This window comes from Leucoraja erinacea, chromosome 6 (assembly GCF_028641065.1).
Source record: "Leucoraja erinacea ecotype New England chromosome 6, Leri_hhj_1, whole genome shotgun sequence".
Lineage (NCBI taxonomy): Eukaryota > Metazoa > Chordata > Chondrichthyes > Rajiformes > Rajidae > Leucoraja > Leucoraja erinaceus.
Genome location: NC_073382.1, coordinates 85,210,023 through 85,222,968, shown reverse-complemented (window position 1 = coordinate 85,222,968; position 12,946 = coordinate 85,210,023). Strand labels below are relative to the sequence as shown.

General features: G+C 48.9%; 1 protein-coding gene across 1 annotated transcript in view; it reads right to left on the bottom strand.

Moving 5' to 3' along the window:
• Positions 1 to 10,275, bottom strand: part of LOC129698382 (short transient receptor potential channel 4-like) — a 94,081-nt gene extending 83,806 nt beyond the window's left edge. The window contains exon 1 of the mRNA XM_055637498.1: positions 9,893 to 10,275. The gene's annotated coding sequence lies outside the window, so the exon portion shown is untranslated. The remainder of the gene's footprint in view (positions 1 to 9,892) is intronic.
• Between the last annotated feature and the right edge of the window lie 2,671 nt (positions 10,276 to 12,946).

Below are 12,946 nucleotides of genomic sequence, written 5' to 3'. Positions count from 1 at the left end.
GATGTGATGTGATGTGAAGTTGTTAGGTCAGGAGGACCATTAAAGGTGCACTGCACACACTAACACAGTCTAGCAGTAACAGGCAATCAAATCAACACACAAACGATTTTCTAAAAAAAGGTTTTCTTCACTGCAAAAACTTACAGTATTTTATTTGCAGTTTTGGCATGCTCCTTTATAACATTTTACAACAGTACGATTATTAAAACAAGGACCACAATTCTTAATTTAAAAAAAAAAATGTATACAACAATGACCCCGATCATCCCATTCCACCCACTCATTACTCTTGACTCAACCCAAATTATTTCTGAAATATTGGTCATAAATGTGGTGCAAAAATGCTCCAAAATAAGGCTCAGAATGCACCAGAGAGCATCTAAAACCCGAGCATTCAGGGCCCTTAAGCGGGCATTGAAACCCGGACGCGAGGGACTTCCCGCTAGTGATGTGCGCTGCATGCACATTATTTCACATAAAATCTTTGGAATCCTGTCATGCCACCCCCCTTTTTTGAAAAGCTTCGTACGGGCCTTTATAAAGAAGGATTCTAGGTTGGGAGAGCAGATGTTTGACATTACTGTGATGTCGCTGCACCAGGCCTGGTTGGTATAGAATAATATGCCACCACTTCTTGATTTCCCCGCTGCCCCCACTTCGCACTCCGCTCTGTGAAGTTGGAAGCCAGCCAATTGCAGTGCACTGTCTGGTGTCGACTCACACAGCCAGGTCTTGGTGAAGCACAGGGCAGCAGCTCGAGAGAAATTATTGTTTGTCCGGTTGGAGTTCGTCCACTTTGTTTTTGAGAGAACATACATTTGCTAGGAATATGCTTGGGAGTGGTGTGCGTGATCCACGTCGCTGGAGTTGGGTGAGTGCTCCAGAGTGCTTCCTACGGGTCCTCCTCCATCTCAAGACCTTGAACGCAGCCACAGCCCCGCAGACGAGTATGTCCAAATAATCCAGCGAGTGAGAGAAATCCGGAACGATGTTTGGAGGTACTTTATGTCCGATGTTAATGAGTACCTCGCTCGTGAAAGTAATCTTTGTAGCGTTTTCACAGATGACACAAATGAACAAACACATACAAAACAGCAAGGAGCAGTACTCTGTGGCAGCCATCCTCGGCACCAGCAGCAGCGAGCAAAGTAGTTGCCTTGCAACGGGAAGAGTGTGCGAGTCTGTCTGGACATCAGACGTTGCGCTGGCGAGCCCAGCACCGGGTCGCGTAAAACATTGCGAAGATTAAGGAGGCCGACAAGTACATCAGATCCGGCTCTTTTGGATTTTTCCATGACCGGCTTCACACTAGGTACTGCCCTTTCGGCCAACCTGTTCGACTGTGGATACTCTGGACTGCTGGTGATTGTTAAAAATCCCAGCGCTTAGCAAAGTCTTTGAAACGTTGACTGTTAAAATGTCCAGCATTGTCTGACATTGTCTGAGGGTGAGTGGAGCCCCATGGACCGAGAAGTGTCTTGCAAGTTTCTGTATCACCGCTGCCAACGAGGTTGTGCGGAGCAAATCTATTTCAAATCTCCCGGAATAGGAATCCACCAGGACTAGATATTGGTCGCTACGCCAATCGAAAATGTCCATAACCACTGTGGACCACTGTAAGTCAATAGACAATAGGTGCAGGAGTAGGCCATTCGGACCTTTGAGCGAGCACCGCCATTCAATGTGATCATGACTGATCATCCCCAATCAGTACCCCGTTCCTGCCTTCTCCCCATATCCCCTGACTCTGCTATCTTTAAGAGCCCTATCTAGCTCTTTCTTGAAAGTATCCAGAGAACCGGCCTCCACCACCCTCTGAGGCAGAGAATTCCACAGACTCACAACTCTCTGTGTGAAAAAATGTTTCCTCATCCCAGTTCTAAATGACTTACCCCTTATTCTTAAATAGTGGCCCCTGGTTCTGGACTCCCCCAACACGGGGAACATGTTCCCTGCCTCTAGCCTGTCCAAACCCTTAATAATCATATGTTTCAATAAGATACCCTCTCATCCTTCTAAACTCCAGAGTACACAAGCCCAGCCACTCCATTCTCTCAGCATATGACAGTCCCGTCATCCCGGGAATTAACCTTGTAAACCTACGCTGCACTCCCTCAATAGCAAGAATGTCCTTCCGGGTGTACACAAAAATGCTGGAGAAACTTAGCGGGTGCAGCAGCATCTATGGAGCGAAGGAAATAGGCAACGTTTCGGGCCGAAACTCTTCATCAGATCTTCCGGGTGTCAGGGACCGGGTGTAGCAGAAGTGGCCCTCTCTGTTGATGCGGCGTCAAACTATTACATACTGCGCAGGAAATCGTTCTCTGGCGTGTGTAGTCCGACACGGCAGGCCAGAAAAACATACTTTTTGTTTGCTGAACTGTTACTTCCACGCCGGGGTGTCCCCTATGTACAGTATAGAAGTACCAGTTCGATCACCATTTTATCTCTGACGGGAAAATATGCCTGCACTGGCAGTGGAAGCATGTGCTGCTTGTCTGGCCACCCGTGTCGAATGATGGATACAAGTGTCCGTAAAATGTCGTCCTCAGTCGTGCGTGCCACTAACATGTCCAAACAAGAGGGATCAATATGGTTGACCATCATCACGCCAAAAGAGTCCGTGTCAGCCGCGTCTGTTGTCTGTTGTCAGTTTTCGCAAGGGACAAGGTGTCAGCCAGTGCATGGCTTTGCCGCGTTTGTAAATCAGGGTAATGTCATACCTTTGGAGTTGCAGCATCATTCTTTGCAGCCTCGCTGGGGCAGCATGTATTAGCTTGTACAAAATAGTAACCAGTGGTTGATGATCAGTCTCAGCCTTGCTGAAAATGTAGTCAATAAATTTTTCACACGCGAAAACAACCGCCAACAGCTCTTTCTCAATCTGGGCATAGCGTGTCTCTGTCTGTCATGGTCCTTGAGGCATAAGCAATAGGCTGGTCTTCTCACTGCAGGCACGTTGCGTCGAGGCCGTATGGAAGGCCTCACAGGTCAGCGTAACTGGTTGATTGACGTCGAAATATGCTAGAGTAGGAGGGCATGACATTTGATTTCTTAGAGTATCCAGGCAGTGTCCTTGTGAATAAGTTGTCGTAGTGGAGCTGAAAGTTCGGAATGAACTTGCCAAGATAGGTTACCATGTTCAGAAACCTCTGCAGGCTGATGACATCAGTTGGCATTGCCATTTCACTGATGGCTGCCGTCTTTGCAGGATCAGCTTTGAGGCCATTGCTAGTGAAGTCATGTCCCACATAGTTCACCTGGTTGACACGAAACTTGCATTTGTGTGGGTTGAGTTTCAAATGTATCTCCTTGGCGCGATTGAGCACCTTCCTTAGATTGTCGTCATGCTCCTGCATGTTCTTACCCGCCATAATAATGTCATCAACAATAACCCGTCAAAGAGCTGCTCCATAGAGCGTTGGAAAACTTCGGTGGCCGAATTAATGCCAAACGGCATCCGCAGATATCTGTATCATCCAAAGGATATGCTAAAAGTAGTGAGCAAAGATGATTTGTACTCCGGGGTAATTTGCCAGAACGAACTCTTGGCTTCTAGAACTGAGAGCTGGGGCTCCGATGTTAAAGCCCCCGGCGGGCGATGGTAAGTCCTGAGGCCGTTTAAACCATGCGGGGCGATGTTAGGCCCCGGCTCCATGTTCTTTAAACCCGCGATTCCAGCGGGAGAAGTCGCCGTTGCGGTGCTCGGAAAAGCGGTCTCCCACCAGGGACTTGGAGCTCCCGATGTTCCCACCCCGTCTGCGGCCGGTGCCTCCGAACTCCAAAGTCGGGTCGCAGCAGCACGCCACCACAGCTCTTCCCGCACCGAAGTTGGCCAGCTCCGCGATCTCAGTTCTGCAGGCTCTGCAACTGGAGCCCTCAGGTTAGTCCCGGCCGGAGGTCGCCGCCGGCTCCACGATGTTAGGCCCAACGACATCCGAAACCCGACAGGTAATAGTTGGGTCCCCGCACAGGGATGAGATTTAAACGGTTTCCCCCACAGCCCCCCCCCCCCCCCCCCCACATATACACAGCTAAACAAAAAATAATACAAACTAACTCAAGACATACATTTAACAAGACAAAAATAAAAAAAGGCAGACGACTGTAGTCGAGCCGCTGCCGTTAGTCGCCGCCACTCCTGCCGCCACTGGGGAGGGGAGGAGGAAAGGAGAAAGATCCTGGGGAGGTGAGGAGGGAGAGTGGGAGGATTGAGGGAGAGGAATGGGTAGGTAGGGAGGGGGAAAGTGGGGGATGTGAGGAGAGTGGGGGAGGAGGAGGGGGAATAGAGGTAGAGGAGGGGGGAATGGGGGAGGTGGGGAATGGGGAATAGAGGGAGAGGAGGGCAGCGGGGGAGGTCAGGAGGGATAGTGGGGGGATAGGGGCAGGTGAGGAGTGGAGGATAGAGGGATAGGAGGGGGAAGGGAGGGGGGAGGAGTTATGGAGGGGGGAGTGACTGAGGGGAGGGGAAAGGAGAGGGAGAGATGGGGAGGAGAGGAGGAGAGGGGAAAGGAGGGTGAAGAGGAGGGGGAATGCTGGAGGCTGAAGAGGAGGGGGAATGCTGGGGGATGAGGGGAAATGAGCCATGGAGGTTGGGGGCTATGCATGAGTGGTGCAATATTGCATTGGAGGGACAGGTTGCATTGGTTTAATGCGTGAGTGGTGGAATATTGCATTGGGCAACGGGTTAGTCTAGTGGGTCCCGTTGGGTTTCTGTGACACGGGAAGCCTGGTCTCCCAACGCAACCCGTTCCCCAATGCAATATTCCACCACTCACTCGTTAAACCACCACCACTGGTCTCCCAATGGTGAAGCAGGCTTATGGGGACATGTGATTTCATCCTGCTCCTACTTTGTATATTTGCATGCAATCTGTGATTGGCCAGGAAACTTAAATTGGAAGCAAAAAAAGCAGGAGGAGAACTATGGCAAAAAGATTGGGTTATTTAGTTTTTGTTGGATAGACCTTTCACATTGGTCACCAACCACAAATCCTTACTTATCATTCTTGGATCCAACTGTCAATTCCCATAATTGCAGCTGCAAGATGATTATGATGTTGAATAATGAGCATCCTAGCTGAAGCAATGCTGGATGGATTGCAGAGAATGCCTAATGAAAATGGTGCAATAAATACGGAAGTACAATGTGTACCCTGTAAGCCTGTTTCAATATTATCACTGGTGAAATGGCAGTCAAGTAATTAACAGTAAAATACTTGAGATAGACACAAAAAGCTGGAGTAACTCAGCGGGACAGGCAGCATTTGAGAGAATGGGTGATATTTCGGGTCAAGACGTCACCCATTCCTTCCCTCCAGAGATGCTGCCTGTCCCGCTGTGTTACTCCAGCTTTTTTATATCTATCTTCGGTTTAAACCAGCATCTGCAGTTCCTTCTTACACAATAGTAAAACACTTAGTGTGGCTGCACTGATTCGATCTTGTGTCACGCTGAGAATCTAAACGTTTCAATCACAGCTGTTATGAGTTGCATACAAAACATGACTGCATCAAATGGGATCTCAGAATAGTTATACCAAAGAACTGCAAACTAGAATAATGGTAGAAAGTCAGTTTCTGTGTGCTGGACATAAAATAGTGGACTGTAATTTTATCTGTTTGTTCGTGTGGACAAGAATCTAGAAGAAATAGCTATGTAGGGTCATGCACTATCACCAAAACCATTAAAGAACCCAGATCAATTTCTGCAATAGAAGGCTGTTCTTAAAGAGAAAGTATCAGATAAAGTCAAAAACCTTTGGTCACTGATGAAATTAAATAGACTCTAACATTACCTCACATGTCTATAACATTCAGTTTCAAATGGAGAAGCTTAAAGTGAAATGGCACAAATGAGGAAAAACGCACAGATCTTCTGAGTAAATGTATTCTCACTCTACTAGAGAATATAATAATGCAGAAATGCAGAGGTGTTACTGGTATCTGAACTGGTTAGGAAAATTGAAGAACAGTTGAAACAGAGCAAATATGCGATTGATGCGATTAAGATATTGAAATTGCACAATGTTCATGTATTGAGTCCTACACAAGGTCAGAGATGAGAAACAATGAAAAATATGCTTCCAAGAATTCTCTTAAAAGGTTTAGTAATGTTCAGAGACTACCCAATCATATTGCAAAATATCCAAAAGTGAGGAAGATTGGGATTGAATTAGGCAAATTATAACTGCATATTATATTGATTCTGTCCTGCAGTTTTCCTTGCCTTAATATTTTATGGTTTTCCCAGTACAACATACAGAGATAAGCATTATAGAAAAGAATGAATAAGTGACTCAATGAGAACAGGATAAAAAATACCATTAGGGTTAGGGCTAGGGTCAAGGGGCTGTCCCACTTGGGCGACCTACTCTACGAGTTCTGGCGAGTTTGCCCTCGACTTATACTCGCAGCATGGTTGACACGAGGTTGTAGGAGGTCTTTGTAACTCCTTCATGCTCGAGAGTAGTCTCCGTGTACTCGAGGCTTCAGCTAGGTCGTGGCGTATTTTTGAACATGATGAACAATGCCCGCGAGTAAAAAAAGGACGCCATGGAAAAAATCGATACTTTTTACTCGTAGGTTTAGTTGTAGTAGGTCGGCATGTTAGTCGAAGGCAATCGAGGGTAATCGAAGGTAGTCGTAGATAGTCTTCATCATGGTCGAAGGAGGTCTTCTACATAGTCGAAGGAGGTCTTCAACATGACATTTTTTCAAACTCTCCTAAATTCGCCAATTAGCTTGCCCAAGTGGGACAGCCCCTTTAGGGCTAGGGCTCGGGTTAGGGTTAGGGTTTCCTCCCGCACTCCAAAGGTGCACAGGTTTGTAGGTTGATAGGCTTGGTATAAGTATAAATTTCCCTAGCGTGTGTGGGATAGTTTCGCTGGTCGGTGCGGTATCAGTGGGCCGAAGGCCACTAAAACTAAATGTGGCACCGGGGCCCCAGGGGTTGGACTCGAACCCCCAATGTTCTGCCTGCCCCTCATGGGAACTAAACTGTTGGTCACGAGTTGTCCCAGAGGCAGATCTCTCTTCCAATGGTCTCTCCAAACCTCCAGAGGCAGCGGGAGTTTCAACTGGGAACAGGCAATGTTGTCAATGTTCCAGTGCCACCCACCTGCTTCAGCCACTGAGTCTAAACACTAACCACCCATTTTGAAGCAAGGCGAGGGGGGGGGGGGGGGGGGGTCGGGGGTGTTGTTCCCAAAGTCTGCATTCATCCCATAGTCAATGTTACTAAAACAGATGATGTGGAGTGGACTTTGTGCAGTACCATCAGTGGGATATAGCTGTCACAGACTGGGTCCACAAATGGGGGGTGGCGGGGAAAAGGGGAGGGGGGGGGGTGGAAAATGGGAGAAGGGGATGCGGGGGGAGGGGGGGGGGGGGGGAGAAGGGGGAGGGGGGGGAGGGGGGGGTGTGAGGGGGGAGTGGAGAAGGGGGAGCAGGGAGAATGGAGGAAGAGGGGGGAAGGGAAGAAGAGGGGGAGAGGGGAGGGGAGAAGGGGGGGGGGGGAGGGGGAGGAGGAGGGGGGGGGGGGGGGGAGAAAGGAAGGAAGAGGGGGGTGGACGGGAGAGGGGAATTCAGTCTACACTCACTGAATCCCTCCCTGTGAAAAGTTAGAGACGGTGATTGGATCTGGAAGTGGACCAATACATCTGTAAATAAAACTGAATGACTGAGACATCCTTTCATTTGCACAATTGATTTTATTGTATTAATTTAAATATATGAATGTTTAAAATCTATGCATTGAAGGAAGAATATTTTACAGCCCATCTGTGGTCCCTAACCCTAAAACTATCCATAATTAGGAATGATACGCTCCTGCCCTAGTCGTGGGTTATCTCCGAGAACCTGCATGCAAGAACAGTTTTGAAAGCTGCTGGATCTATAATCAACGAAAGCGTGACCAGCTACATTTTCTTGGCCATGTTCCCGTCTTATGTACTCTCATAAACAGGACAATTCCGTGCAGTCTGTCTGCACAATGTCGTCGCCCAACACAGCCACCTCGTGTGATCACAAGCGAGGCGATTTAAATTGCGGATTGTAAACATCTGGTCCTAAAATACATATTCCATTAATTAAATATTAACATACGGAATGCATTAGATTAATTTAAAAGCTGCACGCATGCAGACGCATAACTTTTACGTTAAAGCGAGTTGGAGAGATGTAGTTTAGAGACCACCTGATCACAGTGCAGACAGCTTTCTCGAACTAAGTGCGATCCATTACAAAACACAGGAGTAAAGTTTCCTCTGAAGTATTAGTTGATCCGTAAGTTGGTTGATAGCAGTGAATGGAGGCTCAAAAACTAAATCCTTTCTGGATGAACTCCTAACCAATCACTGGGACTTTCAAAATACCACACGCTTAATTTCCTCATTTCGATCGCAAAACATATCAGGTTGTCACAAACGAGCACATTTTAAAGTATTAATATTTACATTATTATAAATTATTTGCATTCTTAAAAAAACAACCAACGAGGACACTTCCCATCGTTTTGAGTTAGCAAAGGTAATGCGATTTTACAGTAACCCCCAGTCTGGTATGGATAATGATACATTCGCTCAGCAGTTATTTCTGTGGGTCTGCATGCATACATACACACGCCTGTGGAAATGGTTTCGGGAGGAGAACAGATAATAACTGAATCAACCACCAACAAGGTTAAACTTTGTAATCCTCCTTAAAAAAAATCTAGATTTATTTGCCTTAATATTTGATGTTATTCCCAGTACAGCATACAGAGATAATTTGTACAATAATATAAGATAAAATGCAAAATAATTTTAGCTTGGGGTAATTTTGCACAATTTAATTGAACTGGAGGAATCCCCGGATTACTGAGGAGCTGCGTTGTCCAGCAGCGGCGCCCTTTACCGAAAATAAACCATGCCAGCCACTGACGCACTGCTTTAATAGTTTCACTGCGATGTAAAGTCAACAACAGGCGGGTATTATTCTGCAAAACTATTCCTTGCAACGACCGGCAAAACGTGCTAAACTAACACCGATAGTTGCTGCACACAATTAAATGCATCCATCGAGAATGGTAGGGAAATAATCTTGACACTTCCACCCCTCCCACGGTCTATGTAAACTCGGAGGCCAAATACATTAAAACAGTACGACGCACAATCTTCTTAAAATAAATGTGCATTGCAATCTTCTATGCAACTATCTGATTAAATACATGTAAATACCAAGTCACAAAAAAAATATACATTGCAATATTCAAAGCGCACTCTGAGGCTAAATGCATTAAAATGCCAAGATGCATTTTTTTAAATTGCATTCTATACAAACTCTTGAGACCAAATGCAATAATCAATAAGAACCTTTTAAATGGAAAAAAATGCATTGCAATATTCTATGCAAACTCTCGAAGCCAAATGCATTAAAACGCGCAACCTGTTAAAAACAAAGATATATTTAAATATTCTAGGTTATGTAAACTCCGAGGCCAAATGCATTAAAATATCAAGACGCACAACCTTTTCATAAAATAAAGATGCATGGCAATCGTCTATGCAAACTGAGACCAAATGCATTAAAATACAATATGCACAACCTTTTTTTTTTAATATGCATGGCAACCTGCGATACCAACTCTGAGATCAAATCCATTTATATCCAAGACACAGAACCTTCCTACACTTTTAAAAATAAAGACAGATCGCAATATTCTATATTACACAAACTCCGAAGAGTAATACATTAAAATTCCAGGACGCAGAACCTTTTAAATTTAAAGATGCATTGCAATCATCTATGCAAACTCTGAGGCCAGATGCATTTTAAATAGCAGGACGCGCAATCTTTTTAAAATATAAAGATGCATAGCAATTTTTTTACTCGTAAAGCACAGCGTTGACAACCTGGTATTCTAAAGCCGCAGCGTGATGTTTGTTTTTCCCACAGAGGATGGGCGAACTACAACCAAACCCTTCGGTGCCTCGCAGGTTCTGTCAGCGAACAATGTCTGTAGCGCGCCTCAGCAACCGGCCGTCCCCCCTGTCAAACACATCCACCAACTCCTCATCCTTGGCTGGGTCCCGAAGCAAGAGGGCAGCGTGAGGTGATTTTCGAAGTGAAAAGCTTCCCTCACACACACGATGGAGCCCAACGACGACGACCAAGGCGGCAGCGGTGACGCGAAGCCTCGAGCTTCCCCCAGGCACCCGCCCCGCGGACTCGCGCTCTTCCCGCCCGCTCCGGCCGCGGGCACAGGGCATAGGCGGCGCACGCCAGCCGGCCGGGCAGGCGCGTGGCAGTTGCGACCCAAACGGTCCACCCTGCGCCCCACGTCCCCGCGCGCCCAACGGTCTCCTCCCCCCCCCCCCCCCCCCCCCCCCCCCCCGCCCCCAACCCCCCCCCCCCCCCCCCAACTGTCCCCCCCCCCCCCCGTCCCGCCCCGCGCCCAACTGTCCCCCCCCCCCCCCCCCCCCACTGCGCCCCCCCCCCCCCCCCGCGACCAACGACCCCCCGCGCGCCCAACGGTCTCCCCCCCTCGCGCCCAACCCCCCCCCCCCCCCCCTCGCGCCCAACTGCCCCCCCCCCGCGCGCGCCCACAACGGTCCCCCCCGCGCCCCCCCCCCCCCCCCCGCGCCCAACTCCCCCCCCCCCCCACCCGCGCCCCCCCCGCGCGCCCAACGGTCTCCTCCCCCCCCTCGCCCAACTGCCCCCCCCGCGACCAACGAACCCCCGCGCGCCCAACGGTCCCCCTCCTCCCCCACCTCCCGCGCCCCAACTGCCCCCCCCGCGACCAACGACCCCCGCGTGCAACTGCCCCCCCCCCCCCGCGACCAACGCGCGTCCCCGCCCCCCCCCCCCCCCCCCCCCCGCGCCCGACAGACCGTCCAGCACCCAATGAATCCAATGGTCCCATAGTGTCCTATAGAGCATCCAGTGGTCCCATAGTGACCTAGAGAGCACCCAGTGAATCCAGTGGTCCCATAGTGGCCTAGAGAGCACCCAATGAATACAGTGGTCCCATAGAGAGTCTTATAGAGCACTCAAGTGAATACAGTGGTCCCGTGGCATGGACAGCAAGCAAGGACCATCGGAGGCGAGAGGGACAGCCCGATGTTGAGATCAAGTTGTCGGATTAGTGCGGCTCCATTGGACCGGGCGCTGCTCCAAAAGGGCGAGAGTATAGGAACATCATAGGAGCGGAAGCGGCTTAAGGATTGCCAATTTTTCACTTGTTTGGCCAACATTGCTTTAGTTGCTTTTCAAAACAGAACTTCACAAGACTGCTGCAAAGCGTGGAGGTGCAACAACAGCAGAAAGACTGTTTTGATTTATGAAGTTCTGATACTTTCTTGTTTTGTGCCACGCCCTTCAGATGGCGGCCTCGGAATTATCGCGCTACCGCACATTCGGCAGCCTCCGAGACTAAGTCCCATGAGTTGATGGGGCGTACACATGGTGTAAAGATGTATTTGCCGAACAACCTGTCCTTCCAGGCCACTCTAGATGCTCTGGGTGAGACTATTGGCAGGGAAGCCATAGTCTCAGGCACGGTGGTCAGTTGGAAGTTTGTATGTTTACTAAAGACCAAACAGGTGGTGGCTTTAGCGCTAGAAAGGGGGGTAATGGCGGGACGGGAATTTCACGGCGGTGGACCCATGGGATCCCGTGATACCAGTCATTTTGTCCAACGTTCCCACATCTATTACAGATGAGCTCCTGATCCCACATCTAAACAGGCTGGGGGATGTTCCATATGTACATGCAGTGTGAGAGGTTGCAGCCCCTGTTCGACTATCTGAAAGGGCTGGTCCTCAAGTTTTGGCTACATTTTAGCCTCACGCTCCTGATATTTGGGCACCCGGTACCGAGCGGGGAAGGTCGGGATGCAGGGGGGAGATCTCCCTGCCTGTCTGCTCCTGGGCCTGGCCAAGATGGCCATTCGCTGGTCCAGGCAGCGGGTAGTCGACGGCCGCACCAGGGTTGACTACCCGCTGTTCACGGAATGTCCGTGGCTCCGTGCCCGCGTGTCTCTGGAGAGGGAACACGCGGTGTCCACGGGGACTTTGGAGGCCTTCCGTGAACACTGGTCCCCGCAGGAGGCCGAGTGTTTTGTTGATAAAGTTGGTGTTATGTTAATTTGATGATCGTTTGTTTGTAAACTATCAACATAGGCAGTCTTTGATTGTGATAATACTCTGTATGTTTATTTTTATTTGTTGAATAAAAGTATTTGTATAATAAAAAAAGAAATAGTGCCCAGAGAAGCCCAGTGCAGTGTCCCATAGAGTGCCCAGTGAGGTCCAGTGGTGTCCAATCGAGTGTGCAGCAAACTATCCAGTTATGTCCTGTAGTACCCAGTGATGTCCAGTGGTGCCCAGTGACTATCCAGTGGAGTGTGCTGCAGACTATCTAGTGGAGTGTCCCATAGAGCGTCCAGTGGAGTGTGCAGCAGACTGCAATGGAGTGTCCTGTAGAATGCCCAGAAAAGAGTCCAGTGGATTGTCCAGGGACCATCCAGAGGAGTGTCCCTCGGTGCCCAATGGAGTGCCCAGAGGATCGCTCAGTGGCATGTCCAGGAACTGTGCAATGATATGCCAGCGGACTGCTCACTGGAGTGTCCAGTGAAGAGTCCTGGGCCCATGCAATGGTGCCAGGAGACTGCCCAGTGGGGCATCCAGGGAACCATCGAGTGGAGTATCTGACAGTCCATCCAGTGGACCAGTTCATCCTGCACAATGCCCAAGAGTATATGGTGTACCATCCAGTGGGCCATTGAATGGAGTGTCCAGGGACTGTCCGGGGGTCTACAGTGGACTGTCCAAGGGGACTCCCGTAGAGTGTCCATCCAAAACAGACCAGTGCCAACTCTTGGTAAATGAAAAACACATATTTTACATTGTAGAATATAAAGAATATGATTATATAGCCTATTTTATATCATATTACAGATTTATAAT